The 21,323-nt window shown below is 31.9% G+C and overlaps 2 pseudogenes; both read right to left on the bottom strand.

The window, feature by feature from the left end:
* Positions 1–735: 735 nt before the first annotated feature.
* On the bottom strand, positions 736–1,884 carry LOC128235871 (uncharacterized; annotated as a pseudogene).
* Positions 1,884–3,675, bottom strand: LOC128235872 (uncharacterized; annotated as a pseudogene).
* Positions 3,676–21,323: the final 17,648 nt, after the last annotated feature.

The following is a 21,323-nucleotide window of genomic DNA, read 5'->3' on the forward strand; positions in this document are numbered from 1 at the left end:
GTTATAGACATATTTAAGTTTGATGGGCATTTACAGTTAGTGAGTGAGTCTAGCGACTTCATGGTAAAACATTTTTTTCCAAAACACACCAGTGTTGTATATCAAATTAAAGGTTTTGATGGACAAAAACATAACTGCAATAAGTTTTAAAATCTGTCCATGTTTGTTAAAGTTATGGCCGTTTAAAATCATTCAAACGGTATTTTTTCTGCCCGGCCAGTGGTCAAGCATGTAAAAAATATTTCTTACAGAAATATGCATGTGTAATATATCAAATGAAAGGTCTAAATAAAACGAATGCAATTAAACAAATATAATTTGGTTTTAATAACGATGCAGACAGTTATAGCTATTTAAATAAATCAAAATGTAACCTTTTCCAAAGCTTGCAGTTGTGTTTTATCACATTCATGTTTGTGTTGCAAAGACACAAATAATGCATGCTTTAAAAAATCATTTGTTTTGTTATTCATGCATTTTTGATAATTCACAAATAAACAATATAATACCATTGCTGAAAGTTAAAGTTATATGCATATCTCTAACAAACAGGTAAATAATTCAGCAGACATAGGCTGATCACAATATAATATTTAATCCAGCCCAACATTGTGGCAAGCATAGAATGGTACAGGTGGACTTGGTTTCGTGCTATTAAATGAGCTCCCTTCTGCCTTCTTAGATAACTGATATATCAAACTGATTATGCCTCATTGTCATTACAGTTTTACCACATTATACTTTAATAACAATGTCCCCTGTTTTGTAATCATCAGTCAGTTTTGCCGTGTAGATATCTTCATCGCCAGAATAGATCACGTTAAACCATCGAGGGAAACCTGGTACCTGAAAGTGCAAAAATGAGATACAATTTGAATTGTTGTATATCACTTCTTTGATAAACATGATAACATTCTACAAAAACAAGGTCAGTTACTCTGATCAACAGTTATTATACCTGTGAAATCACTCGGCCAGTGTACCATTTCTCCCTACCATCTTCTTCCAAAAACCTGTGATCTATATTCTTACCTACTAATAAATGAGTTAGTTCAGGTGAAGGAAAATTTGCTGCCTTGTTAAAACATTTCTTTTCAGTTCATCTACACTTAAAAGAACTATTTTATTATCTATGAGTTTACTAAACGAGTATATTTTTTCATCACATTTTTGATTGAAAACATTTTTCCTAAATCTTAGCTGAACCCGCAAAGCTTATTCTTATTCTGTTTTTGTTTTTATTTTACCCAATGCTTCTTTCATTTGTCCTTCACTCTGCCACAGTCCATAAAATGTCATATCATTTGTTTCTTTTTCCAACTTATCCACTCTTTTTCTCTCCAGTTCTTCTTTTTTTCCTAAATTGTTCGTTTTGCTTTTCCAACCTTTTGGCTTTGATCGATTACTCCCTTTGCTTGAATTTCTTTTTTTTCTTTGTGTACTTCTCTTCTACTTTGCTTTATAATTTCACCTGTATTGTCCTGTTTCATTCAATGAAAATGTAACATGCGATTCCATTGTTAATGTTGATATATTTGGTTTTGACGACAAAATGTGGTCCACATATGAGAATACTCGCTCAGGAAATTTGTTGTGTTTGTCTACACTGGCGGTTTCAATTTCATTCAATTCGTCATTTTTTCCACCTGGCAAATGGTCTCCATATTGGCGCTGTATGAGTATTGCAAATGCTGGCAATACAACATGCAAAATGACAATGACATGACAATTAATTTCTTATGCCTTTTCAATTAGGAAGTAATGTACAATGTCTGTCTTGACTGGTATGTCATCATATAACAACTTATCACCACTGATGAAATTATCAAGGTTAAGAGTAATGTCTTCAAGATATTTGAGCAATGTCAGATATCGGGCGGTCATCATTGAAATGGAAATATCTTTTTTTCAATGACCCTCCACAGTGGGGTGGTTATATTTTTGGAAATTAGGCCTAAAGCCTTGCAGCCTGTTAGAAAGAAAGGTTCGGCCAGGTCTTTCTGCACAGATAATAGTAGTCCATTTAAGGAGGGGCTTTTATCAAGGAACTCTTTCATTAAATCATGAAAATAATACACATGTCCTAAATTGGTGAAAAGTATATTGAATATATTACCTTTTAAAGGTTGAAGAGGAAATGACATGTTATGTTCTTTTAGAAAGTCTGAAATAAATGTAAGAAAGTTCCCATGACAACCACTTTTCGGATCACCACGTCGAGCAAATGCTTTGCAAGCAGTTAAAATCAACCGACTAGTTTCTGGCTGCCCTGTTTTTTCAAATGATTTATTTAAAATTGGTATGACACCATCTTCAAAGTGCAATTTTTCGGTTTCATATACAGTTTTCTGCGCAGTATCAGCCATGTGCACCAATGTGTGGAGACCACAAAAAAGGTTGTTCATTCTTGAAACAGAGAGTTTTTCTTCCTCGCATAATTGTTCATAATTGCCTATAACTTCAGGTAATGTTTGATTTCTATACTCTTGTAACAATTCATTGAATTTTGTTTCAGTGGAAGCGCGGTCACTCATTGTGTTTTTTATATTAACTAATAATTTGTTGCCGGGTTCATCATCTGTGATATCATCTATATCGTTTAAAATATCCTTAAAAGTTTCTAAAGTGTCATGACTTGATTTTGTTGCCATTTCTTTTAACCCAAGTAGTGTATAGTTTCCTTGTTGATCTCTTGACGCAAATGCTCCCCATTTATTACCATATTTTGAAGCCTCATCAGTGTGCAAAGTTGTAATATGTTCATTTCAACTTTCAGCAATCTGTTGTTTTGCAATTATACCCCTTTCAATTGACCAATTATGTATTGTTCCAACTGATGGAAGTTTATTAGACTTCAAATTAACTAATTTTAAAACACTTCTTATCACATCCCCTACATTTTCAAAAGCAACATGGTTATCCAAAAGTGAATAAATACAAGCATGCAAATCTAAACTATATGTTTTACTTTTCTCGTCAAAAAATTCACAATTGTTTAGTTTATTTTGTTCAATATTTTGATTTTCAAGTTCATGTAGCCGTTCATTCAAATCCTCTATCAAATTGTATTTCATTCTATTGCCGTGCTCTAACTTTTCAATATTCAATTGCAGCGAAATCATATCATCTTCAGTGTGTTCTTTATCATTATTTTTTTTGATATTTGGAACGCCAGTAAGATTCCCTATTTGATGTTCTTTTCAGTTGCTTTTCAATACTAGACTTATACTGTTCAAAACTGTCATTTAGCACATCTTTTTCATCAATTACTGAATTTAATTCCTCTTCAATACTTTGCTTCTCCTTTCTTAATGTTACCAACTCACCAGCTAGATCCACGCAAACTTTGCCCAAGGTCTCTGCTTTGGTGCTAAGTGAATCACATGTCAGGAATAATTTACCGGTTGATGTTGAAGGCAGGGTTTCATAACAATCATGATTTGGTGTTGGGTAAGTATATTCATTGGACATAAACCTTTCCAAGTTTTCCTTGCCCTTTACACGTGCCTTGCTCTTGTTGAGATGTTGAAAATGTTTAAAAAGCTTATCTAAATCTTTAAGCAATGTTTGCTTGCTTGTTTTAAGGCCATCCTTCCCTAACAAAAATTTACATGCGGCATGGACACCATTACTTTTTAGTATATCAATGACGTGTTCATATCTTACAGACTCCATTTTTCTGAAAATATAGATAAAAACATGGTATACTTACTAATGTCAGGTAAACATCACAAAATGCCTGGCACACCATGTTCACCTGGTCTGGTCAAGCTAAATAAAATTAAAAATAAAACAGAAACAAAATATAAATAGAATATACCCATTCAAAGTTTTAAAATTTCAAAGGCTTTTTTACAAACAGATCACAAGATTTCATTTCGCATTTCAAGATAAAAATAAAACACAAACAAGGCTGTTTTAAAAATAAAAAGCAATAAACAAAGCAAACAGATATAAGCATAAAAAACAAGGAAAATAAAAATAATAATGCGGGTATAAAACAAAAATAAGGAATGGGATAATATGTAAACAAAGCATAACAACCAGCTGTCAATGATTTAAAACAAAATAAACATGTTCTACATTATGTAAGAATAAGAGGATATACCTAAATATGTGTTATTTTAAAAATAAAACACTTGTATTTGCTTATTTATATTACAATTCGTGTTTGAAAAACATTGTTTACAACTACTTTTGTTTTAATTATTAAACTTCCGGTTTTCCCATGATTACGATTTTCTGAAAACCCGTGACCATGCTATAAATATAATGCGCGCAATCGTTTGCGCAGTGGAATCATATGCGACATTGCGGGAAAGAAAAAAGATCGATATTTCATAAAAAGCAAATATTTTGTTGCCACCTCGATTATAAATAGGTATAAAACTAAATTTTCCTTCACCTGATAGCAAAATTTCAAAAAATAGGGTTAATTTTGGTTTCAACACTGGGGTTTTCATGCAAAAAAGTGCGCACGTCGTCTGCAAATAACTATATGGTGATCCCTTCCCACAATGCCTTGTTATTATGTCATCAGCGAGATTTTCCGAGTACTACCCAAGGTCAACAAAGATGGCCGATTGCATCCCGGAAATAAAATTTTATGATGAAACAAATTAGTTTTACAAAGTATTTATAGCGTTAACGGGAAAATAGTATGCATAAATGTAAAGAATAATATCTCACCTTCAATTAAATTCAAAGAAAAGCTGAAATCTGGAACAATTCAAGGATTAAAATGCTCACAAATATGAATGTTTTTACAATGGAAGTAAAAGGGAAGCTATTTTTTAGCACGAAACACTGAAGTCGCTACAGTTACAATATAGCAATATTATGTAAACATTCAAAACATATAAAACCATGATTGGTGCATAAATGTGTTTTACAATCTTATCACGTACCAATATAATAAAAACACATAACACATACACGATAACACGTACAAGGATACATACTAGATAAAGCTCACACATATGTGCATGTTCCACAAATGATATAATGATTCCTTCGAGGATCACACCAATACAATCTAGTCAAGTCAATATTTGTTTATTGTCGGATTTCAGATAATATTTGAAACATAAGCTATGTATAGCTTTTTACCGACATAAATCCTAACAACAAAACGGACACCCAATGTACTTGCAGTAGCTACCACTCACAGACGAGATGAGAAATTATAATTTGTTAAAAATAAAATCAGTCATAAAATGTTATGTATGTGAGTTCTACATTATTGGTGCAGCATATTTAAACAAATGTTTAACGCAAGCAGTTATTCGTACATTGTACAACTGTAAAAGTTAAGAATATCTTAATGAATGTATGTGTCTTGACGTTTAAACATATTTGTGAAGAAAAACAGTTGGAACTGTAATATATTTTGTTCCTTATGTTTTGAATCCTCTGTCCGAATTTTTATGAATATGAAAGGTAGGTTGACTTGCTTTATCGACCACAATTAAAGATGAAGTGTTGTATTCAAATACAATTCTAACAGTTCTATGAATCATCTCCATTGTTTTGGCAATTTGTCACTAAATATTATGTCATCCCAGTCAACACAAATGACGGTTTGGCAATGCAAATGTGTAAACATAGTAAGTCTAATCAACATGATCCCTAGAAATATGGTTGTTACACTATTAAATACAAGAGACATGGAATGTGTTTACATATGTGTTAACATTGCAAAGCAAAACAAACAGCTACAAAAGCAATGTAACTATAATAACTGCCCAAACGCTACGTATAGTGTCTGTCTTGCTTTCTTTATTTCTATTAGTGGATTATATGTGTATTATACCGAACTCGATTGCATATGGAAAACGTTTCTTGAGTAAAATCGTGAGGTAAGCAGTCAGAAGTTCAAATATTTGCATATTTCGATTGTGAGATAAAGAAATTTCCAAGACCCTAAGACGTGATAATATATTGTTTGAAATGAAAGGTTCTTTCGAATGATAATGCATAGTTTGCCTCCCTTATAACATATGCAAATACTGACAGACTTGTTTGTCATGGAAGTTCTTAACTACAAAACTCGTACATACTAAACTATTTAAAACCGGGGTGTTTATGATTGACTTATTCAGATTATATTTACTGAATGTATCACTTATTTATTTTGAGGGATCATTGAACCACTGAAATGCATTTCCCGATTGCAATATGATCCGGGATAAAAGAATAGTTAAGTTCCTAGTAGGATAACCCATCTCGCCATTTAATTTAAGTACTGCTATCTTTACATTCGATGCTAGATCAGTGTAACCAATGCATAGTTTTACTTCTTGCAATTTTTAAAGAAAATAAGATTTCGACCGAAAGTAAAACCAAACGAATTATTAACAAATCTACGTTTTCGGTTTGTCTTGACAGTATTTAAACACTTGTTTTAAAAGTGTGTAATGTAAATAATATTTTCTACTTTTATCCTTTATACATTGATGGATAATAATCATTACTGTAATACATATTGTATCACTGAATATGATATGGTAATGTTATTATCCTTAGGCAGTAAACGCCGGCTTGAACCATTTGAAGAACCATTACCAAAGTAATGAATCCAAATATCTCAATTCGCTATGGAATTAAGTGTTTCGTTTTATTATGACCAGTGCAATCGTACCCTTATTTAGGGGATAAAAATAAATAAGTCTCAGAGATTAGCCAATTCGAAATTACAAATTGATTGTCAATGGCTAGTTTTTTATGGCAACTCTTAACCCTTTAATCCGGTCCTTGGGATGAAATTAGCGTTAGTTTGCCTAATTGAAATATAAGCAGTTTGCAGTTAAACATGTCTAAGAGCTGGCCTTCAACAATAAATCGCAGCTTTAAGAATTACAACTACATTTTGTAACTATTTCATTGGGAATAATAACACAAAATCTCTGTACCACTTTATTAATTACATAGAGTCTGGGCCTAATACCGATAATATGTTGGGATCATGAACAATAATTAATATAAACGTCATAACTGTAGTTTGCCAATGGCTTCAGACATAAGGTTGCTTATCTATATAATATGATGAAACTCCAAACGCCGTCTCATTTAATATCAAAATACTGCACACTCCTATCAGACAGCAAACAAAATGCATCGAACAGTTTGAAGTATAGCTGTAATCAGTTGCAAGATTTTTGGTGGTAAGTGATATCATCATAATTTATAAATTGTAATGAAGTGAAAGAGACAAAAATGTGTAATGGTTGTTTAATTCAATTACTACGGATAATTCGCCGGGACTTGACAAATGCTATACGGAAGAAGCGCCCAGGTGCCAATTTAGAGAATTTGATTTTTCACCAGGACAACGCGCCAAGTCATCGGGCCGAGGATTCGCTAATGACAATTTGTTTCCTTCAATATGAGCGTCTGCAACATCCTCCACATAGTACAGACCTGAATCCAATGATTTTTGCGAATTGTTTCAAGGTCCAAATATACAGAGACAAATATGTTGTACCTTACTTTTTTCATGTTAACGTGCAATATAAAACGATAACTCTTTTGGCAGAACTAACTTTTATTTATTTATTATCATTTTGTTATTGTTTATTTCAACATTAATACAAAATCAGTGTATCAGGCCTAAAACAATTTGATTACATTGCATTATCAAATTTGTCTTGTCGAAAGAGTCATTCATATTGCAATTATTAAGTCTATGAAAATATATAAAGACCTTCCTACAAACATGCAGCACTATGATTAAAATCCGTTGGCTGGGAGATTACCTTAGTAATTTTTAAATGTAAGACTTAACCAATTGAAAGTAATTTACTCATTAAGCATACTTATACATTTCTTTATAATTCTGTATGCCAAACAGAACGTATAAATACAAAGCATCGTCTCTAGATATGCACGCACGCACACACGCACGCACGCACGCACGCACGCAGTTATTAATTATAAAATGATTGTGGTATTTACGCCCGTCATCTATAAAAAAACAAGTGTAACATCTATAGCGGGACCGACACTTACAGAAAATGAACCGAATATTGCCATTAACGATTTAGCATATCGATATCTTTGACCCAAATACCTTTAAAATCACAGGCATTTACGATATAAGATTTTGTTAGCAAAATGATCAGGTTAACTGAGACTTTAACCTATAGACCTAGACTATTTTGTGCTAATAATGTTTTTTTTTATTTCTTTCAAGAGTTCATTGTACAACTGAAATTAATTTCCTATTTGTAATCAGGTCTGGGATTAAAGGTGACTTCATTATTCATTCTTTCAAAAACTTCATGAATCCTAGTAGGACAATCGCCATGAGAATTTATGGTATAGAAATCTTCCTTTGCATACTGTGAACAGATCCCTGAATTGTAAGCATGGTAATGGATAGTTTTGTTATTTGCTATTTTAATGAAATCAACAGTTTTAATCGATCGAAAATGAAACTCAACATATGGAATTATTATCTGATCTGTGTTTTTGTGTCTCATCTGGACAGAGATTTTAAAGCATCATTTTTGTAATGTAAATTGTATTTTTTCCGACTTGCTGCCCTTGTGAATAGATGGATAATTACTGAATACCTTTTGCATCGAAGAAGATATGGTTATGCAGCCATCCCTATACGGTCGTAAACGCTAGATTTAACCAATTGTAGAACCATTGCCAGAGTAATAATTTCATAATTACCATTCACGGTTGCACTTTTACCATTTGCGGTTGCACTTTCATTGAGGTAGTAAATGCAGAAAAAAAATCAAGTCCCAGAGATGAGCTAATTTTACTTTGCTAATTGATTAAACAAGAGCCCATTATTTACGGAATCGCTTTACATTTAATATCCTCAGATGGAAATTAGCCTGATTTCAGCTTGAAATTTGCAAGTTCAATACAAAAGTACAAGGCTTTTACAGTTTAACATATCTGTGAGCAAGCCTTCGCCATGAGATGAATTGAAACATAACCTCGCAACTTTTAGAATTACACTTATATTAAAATATTACACGTGTTTACAATATTTGTTTTGACAATCGTGACTCTTGCGATAAAAACAACATATTTTGTAGATAAGAATGCAACGAATAACACATAATCTAAACGGCTGTACCATGTATTTATTACATACAATCTGAGTCGTATACAAATAACATGTTTGCATCATGCACCGTAATAATTATATACGTAATAATTTGGCTTCAGACATCAAGTTTGTTCATCGATACGAGTACATGATTTACTTCCATGTGCCAATTAAGCTTTTGATGATAACATTCTGCAAACGCATTTCAGATAGCATACACCGATGAAGTTAAGCGGTATGAACTATGACCTGGAGGGATCGTTGGCAAGATATTTAGTAGAGTGGATAAAGCTCTAGTATAGCACCTGCTAATAAGTAAGTTAAGTTAATATGAGACTAAGCCTTGCATATGACAGAATTGGCTTGTAAAGATGCACTGTTCGACGCCTAACCATCTCTGAAAGACACACACACACACACGCACATACACACAAACCCACACACAGACACACACACACATGCACACACGCAACACGCACGCACGCACGCACGCACACATACGCATACACACATTCCCAAATGTTGTATTGCCTAGACTTATATTACCGGTAAGCACGGGTAATTGTTAGACGTTATTTTCTCCACAGGTCTGTGTAATAAAATCAATTTTGGTCTATGAATATATTGTCTGCTTGTATAAATATACCTACCTACAATCAATAAACAAAAAGCGTGAATTGGCCATTAAGATTTAAAGTGCAAACCAGGCAAGCGTTGTATTCTTTTTCATGACGTAGTGTGGTGGTCTGTGTTTGATCAGATATATAACAGAAAAATATGAAAATATAGCTTTACATATATTGGCATATCATTAGTTATGTCAATGGAATAATTGCATAATGATTACACTTTGTTCTGCATTATGATGCACACTGGATGACTAATTTCTTTAAAATAAGGCGTGCTGGATAATTCCGTCAGGCAACCTCAATGCCATATTAGGAACGCATTAAAACGCGCCGCTTCTCATTTCTTTTACAATATAAAGAGTGGAAAGTAAAGTATAGCATATTAAATAGAGCATTAATGAATATAAACGTAATAACATATTGACAAAATCCATGAAAATTCTCTTTATAAACGATATGTTACGTTTACCTTTTGACGTCAACATTGAATATTATTACATTTATCAAGTAGGTAAAAAGTCGCACTCCCAATTTTTCGAATCTGGTTTTCTCCGTCAGTTTGGACATATTAACGTATAAATGTATTAATCAACGTATGCAAGAAAACTAATTAATCATGTATTTCTGGTCAGAATGGAAAAAAGCATAACCATCTGGACGCTGCATTCCTTGCAAATTTCATTACCGGCTTATACACGTAGTAAATGTATTTTAAAGAAAAAAACATTACTATAATATCAATCATGTGTTTCCGGTCATGTAAAAACGAATATGGTCCGGGTTTTTTTAACCTGACAGAAAACACGTAATAAATATTATTAATTATTAATATTCTACATTAAAAAAAACTGCAAACATTCAGTAATACTTTGTTAATCAACATAATAATATAAAATATACAACGAGTATTGCTTTTCTAATGAACAATTTTCCGCAAAGAAATGATTAATATATTCTTATTATTTTGCATGACCTCATTCCAGAAGTCGTGACATTTTAAATCAGTGATAATGACAGCACCTAAGCCTCTCAATAATGCAAATAAAGAAACATGATCTTATCCATACACATCTCCTTACATAAAATACAGCATTGTACCGGTTATAAGTACGTAAGTGAAAACGCAAATTTGCACGTATCTAACTCGTGTGTGAACAACTGCTTTCTTTAGTCTGAATATAAAATTTAATAAACATCTTTGACAGACAGCTTTGCACTACGTTCCAAAAATACTTTGGTGTGTTCTTGAATGAAAGTTGTATTTCAACAATATCATTTAAAATATTAGGGTTTTGTCATTAATGATTGGCACCGTATACAAATACAAAACTAATATGATGAAAATGACAGATCACGAAATGATTTTTTACGAATCTCGCATAATGAAATAATAATATTGTTTGGTTATTTTGGTTTTCCTCATAGCATGATTTCAGCATACTGAAGAGAAGGAAGTTGAACAAACCTCATGCTGAAAAAATGTAGATGGCATGTCATAAGGAACTCAAATTTCATAATTGCATAATTATAACTGTGATTTCTTACATCAAAGAACTCGCGCAAAGCAATGTTAACATCATTAGGGACAGAGGAAAAGTCCCGTATTTAATGTGCATGTGTTGGAATAATGAGTCTCAACTCAACGTTCAAGCTTGAATAGATTCACTGCATTTAATATTACGAGTACACGTAATGTATTCTTCTTCAAAGGACGCCCTCCGCATAGCTGCATTGATTTGGTGAACACACAAGTACAGTTTGCAAATTTCCAGCATAATAAACCTTTATTTCCAAGACTTTTAAATCAATAAACATCACATTAGAGTATATTTGTCGAAGGCTTCTTTTTTATATATTTTTAATTAAAATCTTTTGTGGTTTACACTGTTACGGGGTTGGCGAATGTTAATTGGTACAGTTAATTATACAAGTGTTGGGGAAAAATGAAGACAGACCCGGGCTCGAACCGTGGAAGCCCTCGCTAATTGCATGAGGGCGCAACATTTCAAATAAAATTTGAAGGCTTTACTAAATAAAGAAGTGTTGTTTTTCCTGGTCATTCTTGTCGTGTGTCCATTGCTTGCAAAATATAATGCTTTTTTATCCCTTATAATAATTAAATAATAATTAAATCGGTTGCATGGATTCATGTGCAATGTATACTTATATATCTATTTAGACATCCCCATGTTGAATGAAATCTTTCACTTACAAACAATAATAAGTGTGTATAATAGAACGTATTTATGCAGTCTGGCCTGCTAAATGTAAATCATTTTCCGATGAAAACTAATTCGAATAAATCAGCCTCGTGAAAACCTTTTGTCGGCCGGAAATGAAAATGAGGCGGGCTTCCTGTCTAGTTGTGAATAAGTTAGGCGTCCTGAAATAATAAAAACTATAGACATATGATGAATTGTACTTCTTTGGATCTTCCGATATTCATGTCCAACAATCGTGTTTATAGGTCAGCAGCTAATCGATACGAATTTAGAAAAAACTTAAACTGATAAATTCGCTTAATATTCTTTTTTTTTCTTAACTGCGTAATATATCGTACATCTCTTTACGACATACCAATATTTAAAGTCTTCACTTTCTATTGTTTATGCGTTCTCTTACCTTTTTAAGTCGAACAAGATCACCGTTAATTTCCGTTATAAGCCTATTCAATTTAAAGAGAAGGAGGTTCGTCTTTTCTTGATATATTTTATAGCTCCGTAAAGATTCTAATTGCTTTTATAGCTCCGAAAAGATTCTAATTACTTTTATAGCACCGAAAAGATTCTAATTGCTTTTATAGCTCCGAAAATATTCTAACTGGTTCTTATAGCTCCGAAAAGATTCTAACTGCTTTTATAGCCCCGAAAAAATTCTAATTGCTTTTATAGCTTCGAAAAGATTCTAATTGCTTTTATAGCTCCGAAAAGATTCTAATTGCTTTTATAGCTCCGAAAAGATTCTAATTGCTTTTATAGCTCCGAAAAGATTCTAATTGCTTTTATGGCATCCGATTTTTTAAATTGTTTACGGTAACAAAACTATAAACAATAATTCAATTCGGAGTTTCTCAGACTTACCCCTTTTTAGTTGTAAGGTAGACAGCATTTAAGGTATTAGCCGCGTAATACATACTTTTATAAAGGTTTAATCGACAACACAGTTATAATCACGGTACACTATGGGACTTTACCCAAATTTTGAAGATTTTTTACCGTTAATTAAAAAAGTTATTTATGTTTCATTACACCCACCCCCAAACTCCAAAGCTACAAAGAGCGACAAGTAAATATTTTGTCTATATTTGATTTTTTCCGCATTATCAGAGATTATGAAATAAACACAACAGTTTCTGGTAGAATAAACTTCAGTTAACATAAAACTAAACTTTTAAACTAAAATGTGAAGAAACAGAACACTAAGTGGGCTGTAACGCCCTCCAAAAATATCAGAGTGAAAGTTCTCAACTAATGTTGTTTTTTTTAAATTATAACATGTAAACAATCGCTGTGGATACTTTGATGTCTATCTGTTTTATTTTGTCATTGGTATTCCAACATTTAGTTGTTTTCAAAATAATTCTTCACTCTTCAACATTTGAAGTTTGGTCTGTTCCCATGCTTTGTACATGTAGTCAATGCTGATTTGGTTTTCATGCCCCTTCAGGTACTTTACCCATCAAGAATGTTAAGTGCTGTAAAGGAAAAAAGTTGTACTTTAAAGCCTTTCTAACTAATTCGTATAGATAATTATACTGCCATACATATACAAAATAAAATATAAACAGTTTAACATTTCTCGACATTATTTTGAAAAAAACAACAACAAGCTGATACATACATGTATATATAAAGAAAATTATTAAATTTATCAATAAAATTCATCATCATCATCATCATCATCATCATTATCATCATCATCATCATCATCATCATCATCATCACCACCACCACCACCACCACCACCACCACCACCACCACTTGACCACCACATCATTTTTAAACAAAAGTCCAATATTTTTCTAAGATCAAACAATCAATTTAAAGATTACATACTCATATCATATCATAAACATAAGTTATGCACATAAGTACATATAGAAATATGTAACATGTACATCAGTACATGTAAAATATGTAACATGTACATAAGAACATGTAAAATATGAACATGATCTATGTCTAAACATTTAGCTAATAAAAATGATTCCAAAGATAGATTAAAATACAAACTTTTTTGAACACATCAACGTACAAAACTGCTCAATGATACTTACATTCATAGCCCTATGATACGAATATCTGAATATCCCAGTTCCATGCTGATTGTTAACAGTTCGTTTTTTCGAGAGAAAATCTCCTCTTACACGTATATTTCACTTATAATCCATGTTTTACTGTAATGACTCAAATTGTTAGATGTATCGTAATCAACTGTCAGCGTGTACTTTTAGTGTTTATTTATTTTAAACGTATATTCATGAGAAAAACATCACCATGTTTCCAAATACTACGATGTAGAAATTCCATTATTGACCTATGAATAGCCGGGAAAGTATCTTCTGTTTCTAAAAATAGCAACATCCGGTACAGGCCGAATACGCCCGATGTTCGTCGCCATCTGTTACGGCGAGTGGCGATATATGTCGATGTTACCCGATGTTTCACGAGTTGTATTACATGGCTAATATCTTAATTTTTTTTATAAAGTTCGGTCCTTATGCGGCATTTATAAAATCCGACTTATAATAGTTTGTTTGTTTATTGAATCGTTGGTTTTTAGATCAATCTATTGATACAAATAAGTTCTAAATTGCGCTGTAGAGAAATATACTATTTTCATATATCATTGTAAGCAGTAAGTTATTTCTATATGCACACATAACCATTTATCTAGCTCAATAATCGTATAGTGCTAATTTTAATATAACACTGTTTTTATTTAAAAAACTTGCTTTAATATTTTAAACAGTTTGGTTCGTAATGTTCTGATAACAGCTCCAATTTCATTTAATAAAAAAACTTTCTTCAATGGCTTTAACAATCAATTCGTAAATGTTCTTACATTATGCCTAAGCCAATTTAATAAAGAACTTTCTTCAATATCTTTAACATTCAATTCATAATGCTCTTATAACGTTTCTAAGTCCGTTTAAAATAAAACAAACAAAAACAGTAAAATAACTATTTCCTATCTAAGACATACAGCCCGCAAAACCATGGCGCTTCTTAAATAGTCCCAATGTTTTGGGTGTGAAGACAGATTTGCCCGAGAGCTAGACAGTCTATACCGGCAATTTAATTTGCTTTACGGTCAAGTGCTTTAGTAAATATATTTCTTCTTATATAATATGAAACATTCTTGTAATGTCATTATGATATAAGAATTTTGAAATGCCACAATCATCCGTTAGTGTAGTACTTAATAGTTACATCAAGCGTCGTGTTTTAGTCCGACCTATTCATACATTTTCAATTAAAACAAATCATTTTCCGATCAGAAACAATTGCGTATAAGAAAACCTTCTGAGAACGTTTTGGCGACTGGAAATGTAACTCAGACAGGAATTTTCCTTAATTTGATTATGGTATGTGTTCTGAAAAGAAAACGGAAAACCGATGTTATAGACAAATTATAACATTGCAAGTAAAGTTTCCTCATTCAGGCCTCTTTGTTTAATTTGCGATAACTTGTATTTTTCATTCATTATATCGTTTTTCCCTTGTCCCTTCATTAATGGATTGAATGTTTATGTGTAAGTTAATGTTGTATGGCATAATTATTCACATATCTGACTTTGAAACATCATACGTGAACCTGCGATAACGATTTGGAAGAAGTGGAAAAGAAAGACACACTTTTCGAATCTGTTTAAAAAAACAACGTATTGTCAACTGGAAATGGATTGCATGTAAAAAGACTAACTAGCTGATGACATGTAAAACAAGCGGAACGAATTAACGGAAACCCTATGTTTTGAAAGGCGCATTAACATTTAGGGTGATCATAGTTTGTTTCATTCGTCACCAACGAATTAAGGGAACAAACGAGCTCCTTTATCAGATTAGACAACCAGTCAGTAGTTTGGCATTTGTTGGAGATGTTTGGTTCATTAATAGTTTCGATGAATTTTACCAAATAACATAACGCAAATCTGCAACAGCCGTGTCTTAAATCCATCAACAGAAATGTTACCGGTTAGGTATATTTTGAAACAAACTGTATTAACCCTTTAAATACGCTTGCCTTGTCAAGTGTCTTACATTGATTATAATACCAAGTCACTAAACCCTCAAAACCTACTCTATTCTGTTATGCTGTCATGTGATCTATTGAATCATTTGAAACCAAAACATTAACTATAAGCCTTTTCGCAATAATAGTAACTTTAATTGGTGCAATAAGTGCCAAATACATCGGCCTGTATTTTGATAGGTTATACTTCTATTATTTACAAATGCATGTACCTAGAATATTTATGATTTCAAGTTGTTAAATAGTGTTACATGTTTTTAAGAATTGTATTTTGAATTAGAACTAGTCTAGTTTTGCAAGCAACATGTTTAGTCATTAGGTCTTAGTATTCAATTACAAATAAATAGTTTTAAGTTAAATCAAATATCCCGAAAACATATTTGCATTACCATGTATACTATTTTCATCATAGAAAGTTGCTTTATACATTCTTAAGTAACAATGGTAGATATTTAGCTTTATACACAATGAATATCCGAACATACAGAGCAGAAAATAACACAACACGTAACATTACATCCAAGTCAATGAAATAGGTCGTTAATTTGCATGTTCATTGACGTCATGTATATTTACTTTGCAGTTTCCCTGTTTCTATTTTCTGTATTAAGTTTTAAACGATATCACGCCATACACACTTCAAGTGGCTAGTTTGACATTGCATATACTTGATATGTAGTGTTGTCTGGGTTTGAACACCAAATAATATAAATCTTTGTAATATATCTACATATCTACATTTGTCATGAACATTTATCAAAAAGTGTTATTAAATATTATTGTATGACCCAATAGGAAATTGCTGACTGATGACATTGATACACAAATGCAGCTTGATGAATTATGTTTAATTGTGTAATTAATTGAAATACTATGATGAACTGTATTTTTGTCTGAAATGCGTTAGATTTTAAATATATGTTTGCATAGCAATATAGTGTAAACACTCAAAACAATATATAAATAAACCATAGTAAATGCCAGTAATATTTGTGCATGGGACGTATTTTGTGTGAGCTTGTGTGGTTGAAACAAAATTAGACACCATGCAAGCAAACAAGATACTAGTACTAAGCAAATAAAACGTATACAAAGGGCGCATCGAAAGCTTGATACACAAGTTATCACGTATAAATATAACTGAAAACATAAAAATACAATAATACATAAAAGAGCAAAGCAAAACATGTTAATTATACCAATGATATAATGACTCCTTTATATGAGAAAAACCAGACTGAGAGATAAGCTGTTAGGAATAACAAGTGGATACCATCCAAAGGGAGGAATCAGTATAATATTGCCTTATTTACACCAAAGAACAAGGCTTTTGCAGTTTACGATATCTGGGAGCTAGCCACCGTCATAAAAATATTGCATACGTAACATCCTAAATTTAAGAATTACAACACTATAAAAACATATTTTACTGGAAAAAATATCATAAAATGTTTTGATATTCATAGTTCTTGCAAAACAAATATTTGATGGGACGCTGCACGCAATGTTCTTTTAACTGCAAACTTAAAATAAGATGGGATCAGTAAATGTTGTTTTTTACACACATTGGCCATCGTTATCTTGTTCCGATTTTTAAGATTGTTCTAGCCGATGGAAGGGAACTCCATGCCGGATGATGATCAACCAGTTGAAAACGATCCAACCAATCGGTTGTCTGTGTTTGACAAACATTAGTTATGTTTAAACAATAACTACACACCATGTTCCTGCCTCTCAGGTTATACGTTTGCTTTTGATAATACATTTATGCAAAATCCAACAACGAACAACAAACAATATGAAGATCAGCTGTATAAACTAAAGCCTGTATGAGTCAGTGGGTATATGTTTCCGTGGTACAGTATGTGGTACCACCATGGAGCTGTTAGTTATAAGAGAGTTTATTTTTGGGGTTAATCCAGATCTCGAGATTTAAAGATATGAAAAGCTAAGAGGAGACTAGTCAACGACCATCATTATATTTGATTTAACTTCTTTTAATACGTTTGATAGAGAGAGTCAAACAAGGGAAAGTCTTTCAAATAGTTCGCATGTCATTGACACATCTTGGATAATTATGGTTTTGGCTCGTTTTATCGTGTCTGCAAAAAGACATTTGCCAACGCCATGAATAACAGGTCCTTCAAGTGTTCGTTATTATACTTGAAATGCATGAAGGGATCTGTCTTATACTGTCTTATTTTATGCTTAGAATAATTAATCTGCCAAACTATATCTGCAATTTATAAACGGAAATGTTAATTGCCCATTAGAACTTAATTGTAATCCCAAGCAATTATTTTCCCGTTCTTGTTGATGCGTGCTTGCCCGAATATATATTTGTTTCATGATCCTACGTCCAAAAATATACAAAGAATGATATGATATTTAAAAAATGGTTAATTTACTTTCTTTCCGTGTGTTCTTTCATATATAATGATAACTCTTATATAGCAAACGTATTTAGTTTCTCAAATATAGTGTGTTTCATCGACAGTAACATATTAGCATTAAATCAGGCTATTAACCAAAAATCTTCTTATAGAATATCAACTTATGTTGTGTGTTGTGGGTGTTTTCCTGCAAAGAATTATCGAAACAAATCTTTGATGTAACATTTATTTGGTATTTCTTAATGTTGTGACATTTTAAATCAGGATAACCTATACCCATCTATACGTCATGCATGTAAATGTTATAATTATGGAGACATCTTTTCACCTATAACAATGTTAAAACCAGTGACAGTTACATAGTGGAAAAGGTTATAATGCACTTAGCAACCAGGCGAAGACATAAGAAATATATTAACATGCCAGACATTTTGATATTTGTATGGCTTATGAGTGAGAATATCCCTTCTCGACTTTGGGCAGGTATCAGGATAAGCTCATTTGGTAAGTTTAATAAATGAAGACAACCATGTTGAGCACATACCGAACTGGAAAAGGATAAGATATGCGTAATGAATATAATTATTAAAAACATTTGACAATACCTTTGTATGAATAATGGTGAAAAAAGATACCAATTAAAAATAATTGATTATGGTTATTTTCTAATTATTAAATTCAATTTCATTCCAATATAATAATCGGATATGTCCTGTTCAAAGAATAAATCATATGGCAATTGTGTCAAATTAATTAAAATACTATACGACACTTTTTACGAAAGTACGAGCAAGTAATTTTGGTTAAGCGGAACAAAATCGCATCTGCAGTGATTAAAAAAGAGCAATACTTACAAATTTCAAATGTATCATAATGTAACTTAGCATCAGCAGCTTTGTATGTAAAGTCAAATGCATAGAAACAAAACAGAAATAATCAAGACAAACGGTCGCAATACTTACAAATTTCAAATGTATCATAATGTTACTTAGCATCAGCAGCTTTGTATGTAAAGTCAAATGCATAGAAACAAAACAGAAATAATCAAGACAAACGGTCGCATTTTCGTTGTAGTAAACATAGGATCCAATATAATATAGGTATGCAAAACAAGATTGTGTAGTTATGTTTGCCATTTAATTTTGCATTTCCATTAGATATAACCACAACAATACGTTGGCCAGTTCCACATGAAACAGACTTGAATGAACACATTGCTGTGTTTACCAATCTACTTTCATGACCGTCCCTCTCAACCAAATCAAATGATTTCCACCCTATTTAGTTCAATACATCGTATATTTAGTTCTTAGCTGTCGGCATTATTATTTTCATACACTTTAACATTGAAAATGAAGAAAATGGAGACACATTGTTGTTTTATTTCATTAAAAACTGCAATGATATAAAAGTATTAATTATTAAAACTAACTTTATTCTTAAAGTTAATAAATTTACATTTAATTATTAATTCTAATTAATAGGTGTGAAAGTCAAAGCAATTGACCTTGATTTTGAGTCGATGATGCCTTTACATATTCTTAGTCATTGGTGCTTTTGAAATAAAGTTAATTCCAAACGACTGGAATATACTTCTTATTAATGTATGTACAAAGACAAAAACAATTTCTGGAGCAGTTCCAGGGGTTAATTAGGTTTCATTTTTGTTCTATTTCCCCCAGTTCATTCACTTTTTGGAGTAGATAGACCAGATTATTATTTAGGAGGAAACCTTATACGAATGAATCATACTAATGAGTGCATTCATTCCTTTAACTGGTCATACGAAGGAAGATGGTATAATGTAACAGGAAATGGGTCAAAAATTCATTTTATTCCGATTAGGCATTGTTGGAAGTGCATAGACGCAATGTCCCAATAACGTTAGTGTACTCTATTGTTGACTTTACTATTAAAGGTGCACACTTAAGGTTGATGAAAACGATAATGGTTGTGTGTTTTTTTTATTTTATTTCAATGCATTATCATTTTCGACACCTTTGCTTATAATGATCAAAACAAAAAAGCGTTGTGTGTACTGATAACCATTAAAGTCAAAGATTATGCATTCAAATTAAAATCGTTTTATTTTGCATCATCGTATATTGTGTGCCTTAAAAAGAAACAGCATAGATGCTTTCCCGGTCCGCCGAGAAAGGAAATATCGAAGACCGCTGACAAGTAGGCTGATTAAGCGACGGTTCTTGTGTTTGTTAGCTTACAATTGAGTATATACGGTATACTATTCTGTAAGGTGCTTCTCCAAATCGACATGTTCTAAGTTAAAGATTATCGTAAAAAAAAACTTGTTTTATATTGCTTTAAGTCATACCAAATGAATTATTAGCGTAATGTTTAAACATCTACCAAACCAGGGGCTAATACAAATAAAAAAGGAATCATTATATGTTTCTGGCTTTAATAGCTCCTTATTAACGAATCGAAGTAAGAAGACCTAAATGCAATTGCTTGAATACTATAATGCTTGTTTATTCTTTATATTTTAATCGGTTAAGAAAGTTTTTTTAACTGCCTGTAAAGGATGTCCTTCGAACGAAATTAAAAAACGGTATAACTAATATCGTGCGTGATATATAGTTTTGATATCTTTAGATTTTATGTTAGTTTATAAAAACTGTTCATTTTCAGTTTTTGTTTTTCTGGGACATTTCAACGTCTTTATTATGATGTCCTTCAAGTTCCAACATTAATATGATTGAACAGCAAAAAATATTTTTATTCTGGGGCTACAAAAACTTTTCCATTTAATGTAAATCATTTTATTTTCAAAGCTGAATTTTATTCCATATAAAACAGCCTCATGAAAAGGCTTCCTGTCTAATTGTGAATACGTTTGATGTATATAGACACATGTTGAATTATTCGTTTGTTAGCTCAACTGATTATACAATAACATGAACATTTTACTATTTTTCAAATCTTTTTAAGTCAAGAATGCATATTAAATATATGTTA

Source organism: Mya arenaria, chromosome 5 (assembly GCF_026914265.1).
Source record: "Mya arenaria isolate MELC-2E11 chromosome 5, ASM2691426v1".
Lineage (NCBI taxonomy): Eukaryota > Metazoa > Mollusca > Bivalvia > Myida > Myidae > Mya > Mya arenaria.